This window comes from Lissotriton vulgaris, chromosome 1_1 (genome assembly GCF_964263255.1).
Source record: "Lissotriton vulgaris chromosome 1_1, aLisVul1.2, whole genome shotgun sequence".
NCBI lineage: Eukaryota > Metazoa > Chordata > Amphibia > Caudata > Salamandridae > Lissotriton > Lissotriton vulgaris.
Window position 1 is genome coordinate 1,146,601,447 of NC_141685.1, and position 22,418 is coordinate 1,146,623,864.

Below are 22,418 nucleotides of genomic sequence, written 5' to 3' on the forward strand. Positions count from 1 at the left end.
CCAGACACAGAGATTGTAAATACAACACTATTTGTATTGTGTGCACACCGGAGACCAGACAGCCAGTAAACACAGCCTGTTTGTATCATGCACATCAGCAAAGCTGCAGACGAGAGAAGGCGGTGCTACGCCCATGGACTTCCTGTTATGATAAAGGTTTCATTTTAGGATTTCATGTTATCTAGCAGACTACCTTTCCTGCGAGAATATATCATATTTAAGGATTCGGTGATCAGGCCTGGTATAGATGATGAAGGGGAAGCCAGATCAGTGGGCAATCAAGAGCCCAGGAAGGGCTTTTAATTTCATTTTGCGGCCGCTTTTTTCTTTTTCATGTTTCTCTCCCAGCCCTCCATTGACTATATTTCACGCACTTATACTACACTACGGGCAATCCCAAGAGCATTTCCCGGCCGCTTTTAATTTCATTTCGCGGCCGCTTTTTTGTTTCATGTTTCTCTCCCTGCCCTCCATTGACTATATTTCACGCACTTATACTACCGTAACCAGGCTATTTTGACACCTCTCTTACCAGCCTGCAGCATCTCTTTTATTCCCAGTCATCTTCTGCTAGGCATCAGACCATCACTCAGCACCACCACAGCACCACTCTGCACCACCACAGCATCACTCAGCACCACCACAGCATCACTCCGCACCACCACAGCACCACTCAGCACCACCACACCATCACTCAGCGCCACCCAGCATCACTCAGCACCACCACAGCATCACTCAGCACCACCACAACATCAATCAGCACCACCACAACATCACAACATCACTCAGCACCGCCACAATATCACTCAGCACCACCACAGCACCACTCAGCACCACCACAGCATCACCCAGCACCACCACAGCATCACTCAGCACCACCACAGCCCCACTCAGCACCACCACAGCATCACTCTGCACCACAACAGCACAACTCAGCTCCACCACAGCACCACCACATTATCACTCAGCAACACCACAGCATCACTCAGCACCACCACAGCACCACTCAGCACCACCATTCAACACCACCACAGCATCACACAGCACCACTCAACACCACCACAGCAAAACTCAGCACCACCACAGCACCACTCAGCACCACCACATTATCACTCAGCACCACCACAGCACCACTCAGCACCACCTCAGCACCACTCAGCACCACCACAGCACCACTCAGCACCACCACATTATCACTCAGCACCACCACAGCATCACTCAGCGCCACCCCAGCATCACTCAGCACCACCACAGCACCACTCAGCACCACCACAACACCACTACAGCACCACTCAGCACCACCACATTATCACTCAGCACCACCACAGCATTACTCAGCACCACCACAGCATCACTCAGCACCACCACAGCACCACTCACCACCACCACAGCACCACCATATTATCACTCAGCACCAGCACAGCACCACCCAGCACCACCAAAGCACCACTCAGCACCACTCGGCACCACTACAGCACCACTCGGCACCACCACATTATCACTCAGCACCACCACATTATCACTCAGCACCACCACATTATCACTCAGCACCACCATATCACCACTCAGCACCACCACAGCATCACTCAGCACCACTCAGCACCACCACAGCACCACTCAGCACCACTCAGCATCACCACAGCACCACTCAGCACCACCACATTATCACTCAGCACCACCACAGCACCACTCAGCACCACCACATCATTTTCACACAGCACCACCATATCACCACTCAGCACCACCACAGCATCACTCAGCACCACTCAGCACCACCACAGCACCACTCAGCACCACCACAGCATCACTCAGCACCACATTATCACTCAGCAAAACCACATTATCACTCAGCACCACCACATTATCACTCAGCACCACCACAGCATCACTCAGCACCACCACAGCACCACTCAGCACCACCACATTATCACTCAGCACCACTACAGCATCACTCAGCGCCACCCCAGCATCACTCAGCGCCACCCCAGCATCACTCAGCACCAACACAGCACCACTCAGCACCACCACAGCACCACTCAGCACCACCACATTTTCACTCAGCACCACCACAGCATCACTCAGCACCACCACAGCAACACTCAGCACCACCACAGCACCACCACAGCATCACTCAGCACCACCACATTATCACTCAGCACCACCACATTATCACTCAGCACCAGCACATCACCACAGCACCACTCAGCACCACCACATTATCACTCAGCACCACCACATCACCACTCAGCACCACCACAGCATCAGTCAGCACCACCACGGCACCACTCAGCACCACCACAGCACCACTCAGCACCACCACAGCATCACTCAGCACCACCACAGCATCACTCAGTACTACCACAGCATCACTCAGCACCACATTATCACTCAGCAAAACCACATTATCACTCAGCACCACCACATTATCACTCAGCACCACCACAGCATCACTCAGCACCACCACAGCACCACTCAGCACCACCACATTATCACTCAGCACCACTACAGCATCACTCAGCGCCACCCCAGCATCACTCAGCGCCACCCCAGCATCACTCAGCACCAACACAGCACCACTCAGCACCACCACAGCACCACTCAGCACCACCACATTTTCACTCAGCACCACCACAGCATCACTCAGCACCACCACAGCAACACTCAGCACCACCACAGCACCACCACAGCATCACTCAGCACCACCACATTATCACTCAGCACCACCACATTATCACTCAGCACCAGCACATCACCACAGCACCACTCAGCACCACCACATTATCACTCAGCACCACCACATCACCACTCAGCACCACCACAGCATCAGTCAGCACCACCACGGCACCACTCAGCACCACCACAGCACCACTCAGCACCACCACAGCATCACTCAGCACCACCACATTATCACTCGGCACCACCACATTATCACTCAGCACCACCACATTATCACTCAGCACCACCACAGCACCACTCAGCACCACCACAGCACCACTCAGCACCACCACAGCACCACTCAGCAGCACCACAGCACCACTCAGCACCACCACATTATCACTCAGCACCACCACGGCATCACTCAGCACCACCACAGCACCACTCAGCACCACCACAGCAACACTCAGCACCATCACAGCATCACTCAGCACCACCACACCACCACTCAGCACCACCACATTATCACTCAGCACCACCACATTATCACTCAGCACCACCACAGCACCACTCAGCACCACTACAGCACCACTCAGCACCACCACATTATCACTCAGCACCACCACATTATCACTCAGCACCACCACAACACCACTCAGCACCACCACAGCATCACTCAGCACCACCACAGCACCACTCAGCACCACATTATCACTCAGCACCACCACATTATCACTCAGCACCACCACAGCACCACCACAGCATCACTCAGCACTACCGCAGCACCACTCAGCACTACCACAGCACCACTCAGCACCACCACAGCATCAGCACCACCACAGCACCACCCACAGCACCACTCAGCACCACCACAGCATCACTCAGCACCACCACAGCACCACTCAGCACCACCACATTATCACTCAGCACCACCACATTATCACTCAGCACCACCACAGCACCACCATAGCATCACTACAGCATTACTCAGCACCACCACAGCATCACGCAGGGGGACCACAACATCACTATGCGCTACCACAGCATAACTGAACGCCACAGCATCACTTATCGCCACCACAACATCACTCCGCGCCATCACAGCATCAATCTGTGCAACCATTCAACAACAACTGGTTCAAATATGTTCTCTCAATGTTTCAAGCTTTATTACAAATGTCAAAAAAAGATATTAATATTTCACTTCTGTTCTTGGATTTTCGTCACAATAAAATACACTGAACATAATCTTCACAAAAGTTATTTTCAAAAGGTTAAGATATTGCCATTATAAATTACAATCAATTTTATTTAAGTATTCATTATTTTAAAAAATGTTAAACCATTGTTATTTGTAATATCAATACATCTAAATCACGTAAATACAAAACATGTTACATTACAAATGCTATAGGTGTCACATTTGCGAAAGTTATAACTATTGGCATTGTAAATGACAAAGCTATTAATTTAGCTATTTTCAAAACCAACACATAAATAAAAAAAATTCATTTACAAGACCAATAGCTCAAAGTTTCCTAATGCGAGACCTATTGCATTGCAAATGCTTTTTCTTGGTAGCTATCCATGCATGTATGCCATTGACGATGACATGAGACTTTCCAGCCGACACAACTTCTATCCAACGACCCCGGCCATGGAACGCTGCTTCCCTTGGGACCCGGGCCTGCTTGCGCTTGCATCACTTCTTCCACACACTTTCCACCTTAAGGACGTCACCTTAAATAGACCCCTCCACATCCTGTCGTGGAACGTCAACGGCCTATTAGACTGCATAAAACGTACTGCTGTACGTACTGTGCGTCCGACACACGCCTGATATCCTGTTCCTACAAGAAACACACCTCCTTGGTACACAATGCAACTTCCTCGCCCGGGATGGGTTTGACAGGGTCTGGCATTCCGGTTTTACACAGGGCTCCCGGGGGGTTGGCATACTGCTTCGGAAGGAGCTCCCCTTTATCCTGACGCAGGCCGAGATGGACACACAAGGCTGTTCTGTGGCCCTGACGGGTATGATCGAAGGATACTTTAATCTCCTGTGTACATACATCCCCCCACCACCATGGCCTCTGCCCTCCGCCGTCTTACACTTGTACTCTCCTCCTTTCGACAAGGTCATTGGAAACGACCTTAATGCCGTTCTACAACCCTCTTGCAACACGACAAGTACTCCATCAGCATCCCGCCTTGCCTCTGCTAAACACCTACCTGATTTGTCCTCTGCCTTGGGTCTTTGCGATGCCTGGAGGGTGTGGAACCGCCGCAGAGAACAATAAACCCACACTTCAGTGGCCCACCATACCCACTCTCTTATCGCCCTGTTCCTCCTACCTGCCCTAGACGGTCAACTGATGTCCAGGCTGCTTCTTGCCCAGAGGCATCTCGGATCACTGCCCTGTCCCCCTCCGTCTCAGGAACTCCCCTAACAATACTCGTACGGCGTGGCGGATGAATGCCTGGTTCCTGTAGGATGCAGACTTCATTGAATCCCTCGGGCAGGAACTGAGGAATTTTTTTTCGACTAATACTAGTTCTGTCTCTTCACCGGGAACATTATGGGAGGCCGGCAAGGCCACTATACGAGGGGTGGCTAGAGGTTTGGTTCACGTGAAGCGCATGGAACAGACCGCCCAACTCGTTCAGTTGGAGGGCCAAGCGGCACAGCTGGAAAGGGCCCAGGCCAACAATGACAGCGACGACTCCGATCGACAGCTTACATGGGTCCGCAAAGAGATATGCCAGATCTCGCTGGAGTCCGCTAAAATGCTTTGGCACTTCTCTGTGGCGCGCGTGTATGGTTGGGGCGATAAAAATGGCAAATTACTTCATAATTTAGTGTCTTACCCCAAAGTCAACCGCATTATTCCTGAGATCCGTGATGAGACCGGGGTTCACCACGTCACCTCCCAAGCCAAAGCGTGTTACTATGTTGCTCTCTACGCGGCCCAACCTCCCAGAACCTCTTTGGCTGATTTGCTATCCGAGACCGGGACTCAGCTGCCCTGCCTCTCCCAGACGGTCTTGGAGACTCTGGATCTTCCCTTTACCCCGGAAGAGATACAGGGGGCCAATTCACTGTTGCACTCCGGCAAGCCGCCCCGACGGTTACCCCCAAGAATATTACGCGACATACTGTGACACACTGGTTCCACATTTAGTGGAACTGTTCAAACATGTAGTGGACACGGGGTCCTTCCCACCAGAGACTGATGTGGCCACTATTGTGGTCCTCCCAAAGACACAGCTGCCCTCCCTTGCTTGTGCGGACTACCGCCCCATCTCCCTCATATATACCGAGGTAAAAATTTCGCCACTGTTGTGGCCCAACTACTAAGCCCCCATCTGGAAGATTTGGCTCACCGATATCATTGCGGTTTTATCCCTGCCCGGGGAAACCAGGCATTGCATACGCCACCTTCACCTTGCCCTTGAACACCGCCATCACCTCACCCCATATCTGGCCCTGATTTTCATAGATTTTGAAAAAGTATTTGATACAGTGGATTGGAGCTACCTTGGGGATGTGTTGGAAGGGATGGGTTTCGGCCCTCCGTTTCGACGCCTTATCCAGGTCCTATACTCCCATCCCAAGGCAAGGGTCCTCCTCAATCGCGTGCTTTCTGAGTTGTTTCCCATTCAAAGGGGCACTCGCCAGGGCTGCCCTCTCTCGCCGCTCCTATTTGCATTAGCGATGGAGCCCCTGGCCTTCCTCGTCCGTCATCACCCCCTCATCCATGGTTGGCATTGGGACACATATGAGATCGACAAGATCGCCCTATATACCGACAATGTCCTCCTTTTCCTGGCGGACCAAGAGAGCTCAGGCCCAAGATGCTTGGACGCCCTCTCTGCCTTTGAACGGGTCTCTGGCCTCGGGCTCAACCAGGCGAAGTCCACACTGGTTGCCCTACACCTGTCCTGGGCTTGCTTCGACTGGCAAACGAGCATTCCCCTGCGCAGGCAGTCATTCAAGTACTTGGGGGTGTGGGTCGCCCTCCTTCCAGAACTCGAATGGGCCCTGAACATCATGTCCCTGGTCATCAGGGCCAAGGCGGACCTCAGGAAATGGTAATCCATCCCTCTCAACCCCCTTGGCAGGAGTGCACTTTTTAAAATGATGGTCCTGCCCCGTTTTATATATATTTTACAAAATATTACCCTTCATCTCCCGGGGAGTTGGTTTCGGGAAATAGACGGTGCCCTCACCCGGTTTTTGAGGGGAAGCGGGAGGCCACGAATGTCCCTGGCACACTGCTGCATACCTCCCTACGATGGGGGTAACCAATCTCCATCTCTACTACCTGGCCACGAGGCTCATCGTGATACATGACTGGTTGGTGGGCGGCTGGTCCGTCCCGGCATACCGGGTGGAACTCAGATCACAGGACTTCCCACAGCTCCAAGCCTACCTGTATGGGACCCCCATGCCACGGGCCCTTCCCCCCGTCACCAGAACTGTACTTATTGCCTGAAACGTAGCCTACGCCACACGAATTGGGACCGGAAACTCATCAGGCAGACGCCTCTGTGGAGTGGTGTTTGGATGGAAGAGATCTCGTCTCTCTGAGACTTCCGTAAATGGGACCTTATCGGGATGTCACTATTAGGAGACGTCTAGGTGGGAGACCACATCAGATCATTTTCAGATTTACAGCAACGCTACTCCCTCCATTTCTCCCACCTCCTTCCCTGAATTCAGCCCCCTGGAGGCCCAAGTGATGATGGGGAACCTGGGCAGAGGGGGTGTGTCGCGTGTAGGAGAGTAGGGTCTGCTTCCTATGGTCACCCCCACTTTTTGCTGTGATTCTTTGGTTATTCGACTTTAGTGTGGCTGTGGGCCTGCTAATCAGACCCACAGCCCAGCTGTTCTCTCTCTAAATTGATACCATGTACTTTAGGTACATACCAGATTGGTTCCTGGGTCACTCTTGTGAGCCCCTGTATAGTGTACCATAGGTACCCAGGGCATAGGTGTACCCTAGGCCTACCAGGGGCTGCAGCATGTATTGTGCCACCCCTGGTTTGCCTTCCAAACTGACACCACAGGTCTGTTCACGCAGCCTGGGTAAGGTGGTGTAATCACCCCTTACTTAGATATAGTATACCTATATCTACCTTTATATATAGACACATATACACCTATAAGCCACTCCTATGGTAAGCCTCAACAATCCCGGAGGCAGAGTTCTTGGTTTTATGTGAGAGGGTGCCCTAGCATGAGCTGAGCCCCTCTGCAGCTTTCGGAACCATCTCCTTATAGCTGTTCTATGATATAGCCATACCATATGCTCTTAAGTGCATTATAATCCTCGCGGTTAATGCTAACTTTGGTTTGGCTTTATCAAAACATGTCGTGTAAGGTGTCAAACACTTTGGAATACTACCCCCCCCCTGCCAATTCTGGCGACGGGGGTTGCATTCCACCCTCCTAGAGGGAAAAGACATGTATGTTCCTGCTTTACCCGGTTAAAGTTAAACAGAGCCCCAGCATCACAAAATGGAAGCTGCTGCCACAGACGCGAGTCTGACCTCCTGCTGCTGGGGGAAACTCCAGCAAGGGAGGCCTGGACAATAGGTTTCCTGTCTCCCCCAGACAGCCTGTAGTGTATTGGGGCAGGGTGGGTTGAATGGAAAGATGCTTTTCCAGACACTGCCTGGGGCACACAAGGTGCTCCATGCATAGCCCGGTTCAAACCAGTTGCTGGGGCACTCCAGCCCCGCTCTGGCGCGAAATTGGACAAAGGGAAAGGGGTGTAACCACCACTTCCCAGGTCCACCGATTGGAGGGACCTAGCAGGCAATCCAGCCCATTTTCTTAGTATAAAGATAGGAGCTGTGTCCACAGACTTTAGATTATCCTGGAACGAAACTCTGATACGAAACTCTTGGACCTTCGACGTTCTATTTTGACTTGAAGACTGAAGACATCTCCCTTGTGATCAAGGAGTGACCACCCTGTTCAAACAGGCACCAACAGCAACTTTGCCGGTCTGCAGTTTCAAGGCTCCCGCTGTAACCAGAAAACTCTGCGACTCAAGAACTGGACTTCCAGATTTCTCTGAGCCCGACCCACATCCACAGCAAAACTGAGACCCGTGGCGGACACAAGAGACGTGGGACCGGACATCTTGGACATCCTGCATTTTGCTACCTGCACTCCTTTCCTGAAGCCTCAGTAAGTTGTGCATTGAGGAACATGAAGCCCCAGCCACAAGCATCATTTGAACCGAAGCCCAGGTCCCCACACTCCGCGAGTGTCCTGTGGGCCCCGCCTTTACATTTGTGCTTGACGCGTCTTTCTAGTTCCTTGCCCATTGGCTAGTGAGCCCCCTGAAGACTCCATCTTGAATCTGACTTGCGATCCTGGTTGCTCCAGGATTGACCCAGCCTCACTGCAAAGGAGAAGCGCCACAGACCTTGCTGGTCTGCAACAGAGCCAATCTTGACATCCTGCGTGGGTTGTGGTTGCCAAGGCTTGTTGGGTCCAATCTGGATACCGACACTGCAGTCATCTAGATCCATTGTGGGACAGCTCGAATCTAGCTCCTGGTCATTGTTGATGCCTCCTGGACCCTATGGCTGAAGAGACAAACTCACCTTCACCTTCAAGCACCCGACATCGCCTGGTTTCTTCCTGGTTCCTTCCTGGTCACTGGCTAGTGACCCAGACTCTGTCCCCTCTGCTTTCAGTTCTTCACATCTCCAATCCACCGGGACACTTTTCCTCTGGTCGCCTGCAGCACTTCTTTGCAGCTCTCCATAGAAAACGACAATAAAACCCGACATCAAAAGACACCTATGCACCCGGCTTCCGTGGGTGAGGTAACACGAGTACTCTGGTAGTCTCGAGGGTATTGGCCCTCCTAGTCTCTAAGTCAAAAAGAGTTCCATCCTAGTCCATCCGGAAGTGTCCTTAAACTGTAACTTTGTAACTTTTACGAACTCCATAGAAAGTCAATGGGAGCCTGCGCCTGTGTTTAGACACTGCACGCGACTCCCGTGGGTTTCCTACTTCTTAACCTTTGGTTGTTTAGTGTAGCCCCAGCAATTCTACAGGCCCTAGGCCTGCTTTCTAACTCTCAGGTGGTACTTATACCACTTTCTTAGTATATGGTTAGTGAGGCCCCTAGGGCATAACGTATACTGTGCAACTTATTGTGTATTAACTGTTTGACTTCATAAAGAGTGCAGAGGGGTTGTGTTTAGATTAAATACATATATACTTGTTATATACCTTGTGTGGTGTCCTTTTATTTGGTATTCAAGGGATTATATATGGTAAAAGCAACTTTCTTAACTCGCCTACTGAAGTCTTAGCCTGAAGACTGCTGGTTCATGCTACCACTAGGATAGCTTTCTATAAGGTTGACTTTACAACCACTAGAACTAGTGGACATCATATGCCAGGCTAACTTCTCACATCGCGGATTTACCGCTCCTTAGTGAACAATGGCCCCACATCCCTAGACCTGCTTCATGCCTGCTGGGAAGAGTGGCTGGGTCCCCTGGAGGACATGGACTGGAGGGACGCCCTCATGGCCCCCAAGACCTTAACGACCTCCTCCAAGTTACATTTAGTCCAACTCTATTACCTCCACATGGCTTACCCACACCCCAGCACGCCTACACAGCGCCCGTATGTGGCCCTCCCCGTCCTGCACGTGCTGCAGCCACGCTCCTGCGGACTTCTACCACATGGTTTGGAAATGCCCTGTCCTTGCGCCATTCTGGGCAGGGGTGGGACTAGAGCTTACACAGACCTTAGGGTGGGAGGTTCCCAATGACCCGCTACGCGTGATCCTGGGTGTGTTCGACGGCCTCGATGGTTCCCGGGCCGATAAGCGCTTCCTAGGAACGGTGGTGGTGAAGCGCGATACAGCGGCACTCTGGTCCCAGACCAAGCCACCTAATTCGCAGAGATGGAGACGGGGAGTGGATTGGTTTGGAACCCAGGAGGAACCCCTCTTTGAGGCGCGGGTATGCCCGAGCTCTTTGGCAAGATATGGGGCAAATGTTTCAACTTAATGCCCTGAGGGGCGCAAGTGTGTCGTGTACAGGAATGTTTATAAGCAAGTGTTTTACTCACTCCAGTAGTGCATTAAAGGTCTCTGTCGTCTTTCTTCTACATGTACTTTATCTAAATAATGTGCTTGATTTTGCTACTGCTGTATTTTGTGATTTGTTCTACAAAACCAATAAACTTGATTATCAAAAAAAAAAATCTTTGGTATGGTGGCCCTGCAGGGGATGGATACTCAAGGGTCTGTGATGAGACTGGCTGGAGTTTGGATGTTCTTTAATGAGGCTAACTGGTTACCGTATGCTATTAATTTACAAGGGAGATTGTCCTTTTAGCTTTTATACTGCTATTTTACTGTTACAGTGGGATTCCCACTAAGACGACGGGAAAGATTCAAGCATGTGAATCTATAAAAGATACAATACTGGAGAATACGTTTGTGCCAGCAAATAGGATGATCATGTAGCTGATGTACATATGTCATTATTGGAGATATTGCAGAAAAAGAGGAGTGTGCTCTTGGTTACTCCCTAGTGCTACTGCTGCTTTTTTGTAGGATGTCTGGATTTGTCTATACTTAGTGCTTAATTTGTGCCGGAGCTTCCCAGTGCTTAGCACCAACACTTATTGGTCAGGGCCAAGTCTACACTCTAGTCTCTACTCTACAAGCAGCAATATGGATAAAAGCAGCAATATGGATAAAAGTTGGCTGCACGCTGCTCATTAAGCTCAATTACTGACTGTGACCTGCGACGGTGACCTACGCTGAGGCGGGGATCCAGGCAGTTTCACTTTCTGGTGCTGTCACACCCCATTTTTCATTCGTTCATGCGCTACCAATGAACGATTGCAAAATGTATTAATAGCCCACCCCCATCCCTCCGTGGCGAATCTTCTAGTGTCTCCAGATTCGGACTAAAATTCATTGTTTTCAACCGCGCCCACCCAGCATATTGCGCAGCTGCAGGCCAATCATCAACCTGCGACAGAAGCAAGGAGCGTAAGAAGCGTGTGGCGCAGCAGGCCTCCATCTCTGATTAATTTAGGCTGTCCCGGTAAGTAATTACTTTCAGTTTAGATTCTAATAATCATGACATATTTGTCTCCAAAATATTGAGATGGCTCAATATGCTAAATAAATGATATTTTATAATGTGTTGGGCCCACGGCTGTAGCTCTTCCTCCGCTGCTTCTGGCTTTTCACCTTTGCTGCAAAATAAATCTTTTGTAAAGTTAAAAGCCAGGAGCAGCTGAGGATGAGCTGCCGCCATGGGCCGTTTGCTGTACACTGAACCTGGATCTTCGGGTCGCAAGAAAATAAAGACGGCACAAGAAAGAAAATACATTATTTGAGTTACATACTTGACTAGATTCATAAATCACTACTTGCTCCTTTTCACGTAACGTCTTGAGCCTTTAGCCTGCACCGAGCTTAACCTTTTGAAGTATATTACTTGGAGTCCACTCCACACTACCTTGTCCGCTGCTATCACTGCCTTAGTCAAAGGCGGGGAAGTTTGAGGAGCGAACATCTGCTCTTGCACGCCTATCGGTTTCGCTAATTCTTCTACCATTCCCGGGTTGCACAAAAACGTAGAGTAGTTATAATACCCCAACATTTCTCTAGAAGTTATTCGAAAATAGCTGCATCAACTCATTCTATGAGGGTCACAGGCCTGCGTGCTCCCTTCCATATACACAGATTGGTATATTAGAAATTAACTCCGATCCCGCCCTGTCTCTACTACCTCCATACCCACAACAAGATGCACCCTCATTACAAGTAATATTTTCAATACCAGTGTGGTACCCTATCGTAGTGTCCATTCCAGTTCTCATAATTTTCTACTTAAGAAATCCCGAACGTTTACATGTGTCCCATTGTCTACTGGCAGTTTAGGTTATTGTTCTATGTTAACTAGGGTAGTAGTCTATCTAGGTTGAGACTACGAGATTTGCTTATGCAATGTCTTGGAGGGATGCTTGGTGCCCTGGGAGGCTTGTTTTAGAGACATGCAAGTTCAGTAGTGCAAAGTGAGAACCTGGCTATCGTCACGGAGTGGTTTAATACCAACAAATGAGTGGATAATGTCATTTTATTGGGGAGAGTCTTACAGAGATGTGAGAATGTTTTATGTAGGTTTAATGCAAATACTAGCAGAACCAGAATTGTGTATTCCATATGTATACATTTTGGTTATGTATATTATCTAGCATTTGAAATGAATATCAAACAAGGCAAATCATATTTAGTTAAATATCTTACGAAGCAATCTAGTATGTTTGACTACCAATGTTCATTGTAATGCTTCAGGTGAAGGTTTGATAATGATAGAAATGTAAATTAACAACGACAGTGTCTTCCCTCTTAAAAGCATTGAAATAGGACGGGGTGAAGGTACACACGTTCTTGCTTTCAATTTCCCTGTGGAAACCCAGGTATCTCCCAGGCTTGACGCTAGTCTGTTGATGGTAGCCTCCACATTAGCTCTTGCATGGGGATTCACGAAGTGAGATACTGCTTTGAAGAGCACTTATTGTGAGTTGAACCCCACGTACAGAATGAGGTCTGGTCAGATCACTCACATGTTTCTCTGGCGGTAGTGCCCTTTCGAAGTCTAGCATGCATTATGCAATATGCATAATTTACTGATTTTTGCATTTTTAAATGAATGGTGCATTTTTATTGCATGTTTACCAAAAAGGGAAACACAGTTTCCCTTTTAGCTGTGGTATCATCATCCTGTCTGAGCTTGGCAGAACTTTGTCCAAATGGAGAGTAAGGTGAATAATACTCAAATCTAAGCTGCATACCCTTATTTTTTACCAATTGGTGGCACAAAGATGATTACCCTTTAGTTAGTAAAAGTGATTGCGTTTGGTGGCATTTTGGAAGTGTCTCTGTTATAAAGAATGAAAATAGTGTTATGTGATTTAACTGGTCAAAAAGAGTGCAGGCTACAAATGTAGGGATCAGTAAAGGGTTGAGGTGCTGGAGCCTGTGCCACAATTGGACATATGTGCCATTGCTGGTAGTCCCTCTTGTTACTTCATGTCTTTTGTTGCTCTCATGATGATGCTGATAGATGGTCACTGGCAGGTGGTTGTGCACTGCCCGGTTGACCAGATTGATGCCTGTGTGCTTAGCATGTATTCACTGCAAAAACACAGTTGATGGACAGAATACAGAACAATGTCTTACATTCACCCCAGTACAAAGATCTGGGCCTAAATCCATCGTTTTTTTGCACTCCACACCACCCTAGGTCAGACACTAGCTATATGCAAATCAGCCTTGACCCTGTGCCTCATGGGAGCAGTCCAGCCCGAACTACCAAGCCATGTCTTTCCCAGACCGGAATCAAGCATCCAAGGACCGGTTTCTGGCTATCAGCCTTCTTCAGCCTGGATAGCTTGACTCCAGTGATGTGGATTTGTATAGCGCACTATAGACCCGAGAGGGTATCAAGGCACTTTGGCATGTATGTAGATGTGAGACCCTGAGGTGCCTATTTGAAGTGCCAGGTCTTCAGCTTCTTGTGGAACTCAAGGAGTGAGGAAGCAGCTCTGACGTGTTGAGGCTTGTGGATGTGGTTGGAGCCAATAAAGGAAGTGGGTGGGGCCACATGATGAGGTGGGCAGGCCAGGGAAGTTGGTGTGTCCTCCTAAAATAATTAGAGCACCTGCACTTCATATTTTACAAATTAAGCATTGTATCCATCTGACAATCGTTCCCTTGGACATGGGGAGCATCTGTTTACAAATTAAATAAAGCTCCTTTTTCAGATCTGCTTCATTTCCTGCAGGTAGTAAGTGACTGGCCGATGTAATTTAACATTTGCAAAGCTCTTTCTGCATGTGTTTTTGGCTGCTGGAAGAAAACGGAGAGCTGAGTTTCCTGATTAACTTGGGATTGTGAGATGACCTTGTTAGGGAACTGTGGTTTTGTTGTCATAATCACTCTGTCCTTGTGCATCTCAAACCAGGTTTCCTGTGTCTTGGGAGGTCGCTGATCCTGCATAATGATGCAAGGGCTACCAAGAATGCTTTAGAGCACTAAGAAGCGCTCATAAGTCAGTTGTTGCCGGTGGGGGACACCAGCACTTATTTTCGGGGGCCTGCCCTTATTTGTCTGCATCAGATATTCTTGAGAGCAAAAAGCACACTAAGCGGAAATATGGAGGAAAAGAAAGACAGAGAAACCATCACAAAAGGAGAAAGCAGAAACGTGCAGGGGTTAGATAAAGGCACATGCAGTGTCTCGTAGTGAATTAAAGAGGCCAACATTAAATTGCACTTGCCGCAGACTTATGAGTAGGAACTTTGGGCGCTGGCACTCTTTCATTTACAAATGAAGCACTGGCACAAATTATTTGACGTTTGCCTTATGCAGTGCCTAAAAAGGGTCCTTAATTAGTTGTGTGAGCACCAGGTTTAGGTTCAACATGGGCATGGTGGTGCTATCTTTTTTTGCTTCATCTACCAATCTCTATGAATGGGAGCTTTTTTGGCCTCCCTCTGGACTTCCATGCTTCTCTGTGGGAGACTAGTTATCCGTATTTTAAGTTTTCAGAAGGCAGTCTGCTATGTTGGGACTGACTGACTGTAAGTGGCAGACCTGTTTCACTCCTGCATGGTCAGTAGGCCTTGTGAAGGTTGCAGCTTTATTACTGTCCCAGGTGAAATCTTCACTAGATCTCAGAACCACTTCTGTCTTGCAAACTAGAATGCTAATAAAATTAGGATCATGGTTAAATGCTTTGCTTACAATTGTTCATCAGCAATATTAGAGGTATTGAGGAAAAAGTGTACGTAAATTTCTCTGACCAGTCTATTGATATGGCATTCCCCCGAAGCAGGTGATGTGGGTACCTGGACGCAAAGCTTTGGCATTTTTCTGGTTTTCTGGTGTTGCAAGCAGGTCTATATTTGGTATAGTCCATTTTTTAAAACATATTTGCAGCTGTTTTAGCTCCCATTTATGCAAGACACTTTTTTTGTCTGCTGAGCTAATCTCCCTGTACATTTTGCACCCCTGGCAGCTGTACAGCCATCTTGGTTGTGTGTCCCTGTACGGCCCATCTCAAGATGTCCTGCGACTGCTAGGACAGCACATACGACTTTCTACCTCCCTTTCTGTTGAGGTAAACCACTGTAGTTGTTTTGTTTGTCTGGATTTGAACTGTTTCCCCTTTACCTAGGAGTAAAAGGCCTTTAGTGCTAGGTAGACTGTGTCAATTTCCAACATATTTATCTGCTTCACTGCCTCCATCAAGGCGCCAGAGACCCCTGATGTTCAGATTTCCAATATGTGCTCCATACCCCAAGTGGAATTCATCCATGGTAATGGTCACTGTTAATTTAAAAGGTTCTCCCATGGTAATGTTTTCTGCGTCCAAAAACGATATCTCCTTCTGCACCCAGTGAACCGTAACTAGATCAGCCCAACTCGCTGGGGCCTGTAACTAATTGCTCTGTTGCAAATCCTGTATCAAGCATTTGTAATATGTGGTGTGGAATGAGAGGTATACAGGCCACCATTTTGTCTGTGAATTTCATTATTGTTCTCATTGTCAGAGACTGACCCCTCAATGCAGGAAACTCTTGGAAACTGGGAATGCTTTAATCTCTTTTGAATTTAGTTTTGTGCCCACTGTTAGCATCACTACCAGAAAGTTCTTCTGGCATTGTGCTTGCAAGCTTGCATTTACCAGCCAGTTGTACAGCTAGGGGTATACATGTATACCCATTCTTCTTATGTTAGAGGTTTACTACTCCAAGACACTCAGTGAAGATCCTGAGTGCGGATTTTATCCCAAAAAGTAATACCTTGAACTGACAATGAACATTGTCTATTACTAGGCTTTTCTGTTTTCAGTTTCTAGTTTTGATAAATTCTGGTGGTGTTTTTTCAAGTGATTTCAATACCTCAAAAAAACAGTGGTTACTCATTTTTGCGCCTTAAAAAACAACGGAAACAGTGTTTATGAGACGCTTTGCTTTTATTATTGCTTGCTTTCTTAATTGATGCATGGTATATAGACAGTCTATCTACAGTGTATATGAGGTCCAAATACATTTTTACAAGTCGAATGTATTGTAGTACACCATAGAATATTTCTTCAGTAAATCTTTGGTCATTCGCAATCTCTCTTTCCTTCCCATGTACACTTTTATTTGTGAAAAGGCCCTCTCGACATTGGCACGAGACTGGCAACGCCAAAACAGACAGTACACAATGTGCCAACTCTGGCCACTGATGTAGCTTTCCATGCCAATACTGGGGCACCTCAAGGTTGACATTCTGCACTTATTGAAGTCAATGTTGATGCCATTCATTCTGAATGGATAAAAGACTGATCAATGTCCAAACCGACAGTAACGACCAACTTTAATCATTGCCCCATCCTTCCAAGCAAGGGGCGACTTTCTAAGCCTACCATCAGCGCAAGGACTTCGCAGACAATCAGGACTGTGCAGGCAGAAAGTGCATACATGACATCCTCGACGTTCTCACGCCCATTAACACATTTCCCTAAAACCAGGTCCTCCAAGGCCTAGTATCTCCTGTCAACCTTTATGATACATCCAACCAGTGTTTAACTTGTCATCCACTCCCAGTTAGGCATGTGAGTAATCAGTGAGTCCAAATATTTGACTATTCCTTCCTTCCCTTAAAGAAAGTAGTGCCTTAATAACCCTGCGGGACAGGCAATCCTGGGGCAAAGGAATGAAGTGCTTTCCAACCTTCGAATTCTTACATCATAGCAAGTTTTAACTGTGCAAAACTGACTCTGTCCGGTGGCACTAAGCTCCCCACTCTAATCACTTCTAGAACTCTTTAGATGGAGTTGGTCTAATTTGAAGCATTTGAGTGAGAGCTCGTCTCTGATTAAGTCGTTCTGAAGGATTTTGGCCTCCTCTGGAGCTCAGTCAGAGTTCAGGCATGAAGCAATCTGCTTCAAACACAAATTGCACCAAATCTCAGAGTCATTTGCCAATTGCACATAGATCCATGATATTGCTGAGTACAAGTCCCTCCTGGAGGTACCTGGAGGAATTTGCACCAGATAAACTGGTTGAAATGGGGATCTGTCAGCAATTTTACCATTCAGCTAAATTGAAGCTGCTCATTGTTCTCCATTTTGAATGGTGAAAATAAAAATCTTGCAGCAGACCCACCCAGAGTAATACTACGACCATGCTATGGCCATCCCTGAACAATGTTATCATAAATTTCCAGTTCAGTCAGCAGATGACCTTTAGGAAACATATGCTTCAGTGCCCTCTGAAGTTAATAAGGACCAAAGAAGTAAGCACTAAAGAAATATGTCTCTCATCTGTGTGCTTAATATCATGTGCTGGTGACTAGCTGAGTGACATGTTTCTTCTGGTGCTTTTAAACCGTTCAGTAACACTTCCTACCATTTATTCGACCTAAAACAAACAATTGCTTCTCTGGCTTATTAGTCTGGGTAAGTGCCAAAGAGAGATGGACTCCGGGTCTCAGAGGTTATCACTTCACTTGGATTACAAAAACTGTCTTTGCCCATGTTTGTCTCAAGACCCCCAGAAGCTGGTGTGTTCTTTGGTTCTGCAAGATGGAGCATGGTCTCATAAGCACCACAGATGACTTTGCCTACCATCTTCATCTATCGCTCTGCGTTATCATCCTACACAACTCTGTTCTCAGAGACGAGATTCAGGCAGCAGACCAAAAGCAGAGGTACATCAATACGCAAGAATCCTGTTAAAGAAACAAACCTGCAGTGATGGGGCCCTCAAATGACTTGCTCCAGTTCAGAAATTTCGTTCTTACCAACCTTTGGTAATCTGTCGCCCTTTGATCACCACACCCAGGCTCAGACAAGCTTGCTTTGTTTGTCATATTACTCACAATTTTAATCAATGCATTGTCTGATGCAGGGGCTCTAAGAAGGGGTGAAAAACAAGAAAGCCTTGTTAAGTAAAATGGTATTTTACAGACCTGTACTCAGGTGCGGCTGCAGTAAGACGGACACCAGAACACAATAGCTCCTCTCCCCCCCACGTGAGCAAGGCAGGGGGCCTGGTGTTGCTCTGGCCCTTTGGCCATTCACACCTCGGCTCCCCATTCTCTTGTCTGTCTTCGCCCCCTGCACTCTATGTTGCACTAAACAGTGGGACACTCAGTTACTTCTCAGAGAGACGAGCCATGTATATCTTCAATTATTCACATAGTGTAGAATATGGGTGTCCAATATCAGAAGAGGTTGTACCGCAACTGGTGCTCATGTTAAGCGCTCTGATACCTCTGGTGCTATATAAGCGCCCCCCCCCCCCCAATTTTTTTTAATAATAATCTGCCACTGATTTGTTAGACTTGTTTTAGAAGAACTTGCTGAGGCTTTCCATCCATTTAACCGTACAAATGAAAAGCTATTAACCCCCAAGCTCTCTGACTTTGCTCGGAATCGCTGAATCGCAGGCCCTAGATTTACGTTAAACAGTCTGTGACAATCTGCAAGTGCTGTGAAACGCTGACACTGAAGCGTTCAGCAATAAATCAAAACTCTTTAGAGTGTCTCTGCATGCCAGCAATCATAGCGTCCCTTTAATAAATGCACACCAGTCTGTCTCCACATGCAGGCAACTACAGAATCGCTATAATAAAAATGCACCCCAGAATGCATCATCTGAGGCACTCGGAATTGTATATGGAGATACTTCGAACTACCCAAGTGTGGCACTCGATTTCCGAAATGCTGCATTTTTCGCCTACTGGGTGCGTGTTGAACTGCTCGTCCTGACATGGGCAGGTGTGCGGGGCAGCAAGGAGATTCCGGAATGGCACAACAGTAGAGACCTCATGGCGGCTACCAGTTGCGACTGAGGTCTACGCATGGCACTGATCTACACTACTGGATCTGAGGAGGCCTGCGGCATCATGGGGTGTCCTGCGCAATAATGCTGGTGGAAGGTAAGCTGGCTGTGGGGACTCGCGGGGGCTGCAGGGCTCTGCCTGGTGCTCGGAGGCCTACCTGGGGAAAACTGTTGCTGACTCGCTGGTGTGGCGCTGGTGACTGCTGCATTGGTGCGTGGTTTGGAATGCTGAAGCAGAGAACCTGCAGTGTGTGGTGAGAGGGGCGGCAGGGCCCTGCTGATCCCATAAAATAAAAAAAATAAAAACGAGGAGGTGAGGCCTGCAGAGGCACTTTGTGCCTCCTAGATTGTTGCTGTGGGGGCTTACTGCAATGATTGTGCCTCTATAATATCTCCACCGGCCCCCCCGCCAGGCTGTAGGCCCTAGAGCTGCGTGGTGCTTAAGTGTGAGGATCCTGGCCCCTGGCTGTGGACACCATAGCTGATGCTACAGAACTCTGGTGAGGGCGCTCGGGGTCTCAGAGGTGTCAACATAATTCTCATCTTTGCGCACAGGTAAACTGCCCTGGAAGTGTCGTATACACCCACGGAGCTGCGGTACAGTTGCTGTTAACTGTTGTGGCTCTGTGTGAATGGCTTTCTACGCTGCTGAGACCAAGAAATAGTGCTTCTAATGCTTTGGCTCCATCAAGTGACCAAGTGGTGCAACAGCAATGAAAATCAGTGACACTCGGTTTAAACCAGGTCCTCTGATTTTCATCTGGTAGGGTACGGTCGGGCAGAGTCGGTTTTAACCGAATTCCGGACAGCCTATCTATGACAAATCCTAGGAACTTCTTGTGCTTGTGCTTCATCTATATGTGCATGTATAGAGAACAAGCGTACCCCAGTAGGGAGACCAGGGGTAATATATGTAGTTTAAACGAACAGCGGTCTGGGGGAGGCCACTAATTTCCTCAAGTAGCACAGGCTACCATTAATCAAGGTGTAAAAGCGGGCAATGAATGGAGGAGATAGTAGGTTATTCGAAGGTGACATTTATTATATCAACAGATTTCTCTTTTATCTTAAGGTGATTTGTAAAGGTGAGGGTATTTATTCTTTGCCCTTGTCCTATTTAGAGTCCGGTTGGGTAATGGGTCTTTACCGGGGAATAGCTTCTTCCTTTCGGCTGTATCCTTATTTCGTCTTCAAGGGCACCCCTTATGTCCTCTGTTTCCTTCTTCTGGGTCTTGTTGTTAGTACTTGGCGGCCTTGGTACTCGTGCCGATAAGGGAGTTACAAAAGAAAAGGAAAGAACAAAATATGGCATCCGTGAGGATTCTGATTTAACATTAGCCTTTTAGGGCAAGGAGTGAGGGACCACTGGTGCTAATACACACACACTCTGAGGGAAGTGTCGGTGCAGGGTCTCCTGTGCAGGCTTCCTCCCCACCCACCCTGCAACACGCTCCCGTACCTGATGTAGCCACGCTCCTCCTGGAGCGTGGCTGGGCGCAGCACCTTCCTTGAGGCCTCCTGCCTCTCTCGGCGGTACCGCTTTCGCGCACAGTGCTTGTACGGAGGTTCGGTCTCTCCGTATCGGACTCCTCTGTTCCTTCGGCTCCTCGATGCTCCAGCTTCCGCCAATGCTTCCTGGTTCCGCGCCTTCCTCCTCCAAGCGTTCTTCTATTGGCCGGCTTTCCCTGACGTCATCCTGACGTTCTTCCTTTCTGGATCCCTCCTTCCAATTAAAGGGGCCCAGTTCAAAATATACTGTGTCTTCCTGCCGACTCCAACTGAAGCACAGTGATTCTTCGAGAAGACATAAAGGGTTATAGTAGGTGAGTCTTCTCCAAGTCTGCCCCCTTTATTTTCATTGAATCCCGCGTGGAGGTGGCCCCGTGACACAAGGTATGGCCTTCGTCTGGGTTTAGTAATGAAGAGGGGGTCCAAGCAGGACCGGAATAACAATGTATGAGGGGACACAAGGTTGTACGAATGACATCACATTTATTAATATCATAAACAAAATATCATCCACTTTCTAGGAGCTAGTCCTAGTGCTCACACAAAAGGTGAAAGTGCATGAAGTGATAGGTGCTGGTGACTTAAAATTGACATTGCATTGGCAACACTGTAAGAAACTCTGGAAGCATTAAGTAATGTTAAAGGAGTTTCGGTTGTGAAAGTCGACAGCGTTTCGATCTCCTTAGTTAGAGACCATCATTAGGACAAGAGAACGTGTGAGCTGGTAGGATCTGGGAGCGTGATACTGAAAGCAGTGATTAATGCTACGTCGTGGCCGGAGGAATCAGGAGGATATGGATGTGTGCGGTCAACAGTTCATAGGAGGTTCGACTCGTGGGCAGGAGTCCGCGGATTCAATCGGGGATCCAGGATGCCCCGGAGGGCCAATTACATAGAGGGTAGGAAGGCAGTAGATGTGAGGTACGTGTGCATCAACTGATTTCTCGTGCTGGAGTCGTCCTGCGTGGATTAGTCAGCAGGCTGTATGTGCAGGTAGGTATCCTTGAGGCCTACGGTGTCCATGTAGTCCCCCTTCTTCTTGTGGTCATTTTGAATCGCTGGTTCTTTATGAATCAGTTTTCCATGTAGTACCCCTTCTTTAGAAGTGGTATGACTTCTTGCAATGTGGTCAATTTGAATCGCTGATTGTTTATGAATCCGTTTTACAGTCTGTGGTCCAATACTAGTTGTAAGGACAGATCTGGTTTGGGTCTCTTGAGGACTTTTTCTATGGTTTGCTGTTGTAACTGTTTGCACTGTTGGTGTTCTTTGGGCAATTTGTTACAATTTCCATGTTCTATAATGTTCAGTATCCACTTGTCTGAGGTGACCGCCGCACATTAGATGA